A 2,657-nucleotide genomic window follows, 5' to 3' on the forward strand; every position below is an offset into this window, starting at 1 on the left:
ACACACACACACACACACACACACACACACACACACGCGCGCGCTCCCTGATAGGCTGAACACCTTCAGGGTATTTTTCTGTGCACATCTTGAGAACTTCGTGACAGGAACTGTGCACTATGACATCAAACGTAGCTGAATATTATCCAGACGGACACGGTCAAAACACTGCAACGGTCAGCATACCTGTATGGAATCACCAGTCATCACGTGTGCATCAGTCTTGAACGTCACTATCAAACATTGCTGCTAAAGTATCATTCCGTTCCTCATTTCAGTAATGTCAGATCAAAACTATTCAATGTGGAGGACGTTTGATATGGACGAGGTTGAGCGGCACATTCCTTTGATACAAAAACCTTCAAGGTCCACCATTTCAACATTCTTTATCAGCTATAGAAGCATAAAAAGAAGTGAACCACCGATTGTCGCATGAAAATAATCCGTTTTGAATGCTGATTGACGACAGCATGACATGTGGATAAGAAAAAAAACCCCAAAAAACAGCTGCTCCTGTTTTGACCCGAGGCGCAGTGTGGTGCCGTACATGGACAGACTACACACACTCTTACAAGGAGAACAGAAGATGTTGTGATTGAACTCCATGAATATAACTGTTTTTTTTTTTTTTTACAGACTGAAGAAAAAAAATTCTGCCTTTGAATAGTGTTATCACATCCTAGTGTACATGTTTCCACAGTGTTTGTGTGTGAATATTCGAACTCAATGCTAATTTCCCGTTAGCATTTGAATGGGATCCTCCGTTGACTTTAGCATTAGTGCTCACGATGTTTTAAAAATGAAGCATATTCTGAATCTAGAATGTGTGTCCTTATTTTTTTATTGTGTGTTTAGTTTTACACTAAACTCCAAATAGGGTGTCATTAAACGGCTTAAAGCACGCTCAGGATGCCAGAAATCATAGAGCTACATGCTTGCTGAGCAAGCAACAAGGTGCATCCAAGGTACTTTCACAACATATGTAACTTGTAAACACACGACGCTGTTCTGCACATTAGTAATTGTTCTTTGATTATAACATTTTAAACATTGAGAGAAGCCAAAATCTAAATCACTATCTATCTATATATCTATATATATAAGCTACAAGTTCGCATAGCCCGGCTGAAGATGGCAGCCTGCTTCTGCTGCTACTTCTTCTTCTACTCAGTCCTCGTCCATCTGTCTAGCCCTGCAGCTCCATGTCAAACACCACCTTTGTTCTGCACCCCCCCTCCCTCCACTCCCTTTGGAAGACTCATCTGCCAGCCTCCATTTTATGCTTGGAGCTTCACTGTAAAACACGCGCGCGCGAGCACGCACACGCGCGCGCGCACACACAAGCAAGCACCTGACCCAAGACTAGTGACAGGCAGCCAGGAGACATATCAACACAATGACAGCACATTTGCAACACCATCATACAGTCAAATAAGGGGTGGGGGTGAAAAAATGGCCACCAGATTTTGGGAAGCGGGAGGGAGGGAGGGAGAACATATCCTCCTCACGCTGGACACTTGCATGGCAGCTCCGAATGGAGGACGCAGAAGAGGACAACCATCCATGCGGTGGCTTCTCTTTCCGACTAACTCACTAATCCCCCCCACCGTTTTTTTTAGGAGGAAGAGGCTCATAAAATAAGCCTGACACATGAGCGACAACGTCCATTTCCTTGAACGAAGTGACGGACACGAGCGCGAACGAACCGGGAAGCGAGCAGAAGACACTTGACTTTGGGCTTACATGGTGGCCATTAGAAAAGGAAGAAAAGAAGCCTCCCCGTGGAGGAGGAGGAGGGAGAGGAGGAAAGGGGGTCAAGCTCTTTCCAGGTCACTCACGCATGAGGCGAAAAGCTATCCCATGATCCACCAATGGCGACGACGTTCTCGCAAGACCTTGAAAGCCCCAACGAAAGCGCCCCCTCCATGAAAGTGGAATCGCGTCGCCGCCGCCGTCAAAGCGTTATAAAATACAGCGAAGAAACGCTCAAAACTCACCGCTACAATCTTCTCCTTCTTCTCCAAAGTTGTCGGTCTCATGCGTGCGCCCGCTCCGGCTAGTGGGTGATCGCCATCTTTCCTCCTGCTTCTCCTTCTTCTCCTTCTTCTTCTTCTCCTTCTTCTTCTTCTTCGCCGCCGCAACTGCAGATGACCTGAGCTCCTCCGCCGAGCGGCTCGCAATCACACGCGGGGAGGAGGAAGAGCAGGAAGACGCGCACCACCACCACCACCTCCACAACAACAATGATAATGTGACGAACCGGTCACACAAAGGAGGAGAAGGAGCAGAAGTTCGGCAGGCGACGAGCGAGCACCAGAGGGTGCGCGAGAGTTGGCCACAGGACGAGTGAGCATCGGCAGAGTGGACACCCGAGAAGCTCATCCTTCTCGGCACTCCACACCAACACGGAGCCGCTAACCTCGGAGCCCCGAGCCGGCGCGCTCCCGCGCACTCACGCAGACACGCTTACGCGCAGGCACCCCCGGCGACATTTTTGCGTAGACGTACAAGTTTTCTATATGCGTTTGCGTGCTACGTCATGGGGTTATTTGTAGTTCACGTTAGAGGTTGATGAGGATTCTCCACATAATCAGTGTGACACGCTCACATCAGCATTGAACAGCAGAATGTAAAATATACTGTAAATATGACATCAT

The 2,657-nt window shown here is 48.1% G+C and overlaps 1 protein-coding gene across 2 annotated transcripts in view; it reads right to left on the reverse strand.

Moving 5' to 3' along the window:
• znf462 (zinc finger protein 462) overlaps nt 1–2,446 on the reverse strand; it is a 36,108-nt gene extending 33,662 nt beyond the window's left edge. For both annotated transcript variants that reach the window (XM_019890415.1, XM_019890392.1), the window contains exon 1: nt 1,998–2,446. The gene's annotated coding sequence lies outside the window, so the exon portion shown is untranslated. The remainder of the gene's footprint in view (nt 1–1,997) is intronic.
• Between the last annotated feature and the right edge of the window lie 211 nt (nt 2,447–2,657).

This window comes from Hippocampus comes, unplaced genomic scaffold (assembly GCF_001891065.2).
Source record: "Hippocampus comes isolate QL1 unplaced genomic scaffold, H_comes_QL1_v1.1 scaffold241, whole genome shotgun sequence".
Taxonomy (NCBI): Eukaryota; Metazoa; Chordata; class Actinopteri; order Syngnathiformes; family Syngnathidae; genus Hippocampus; species Hippocampus comes.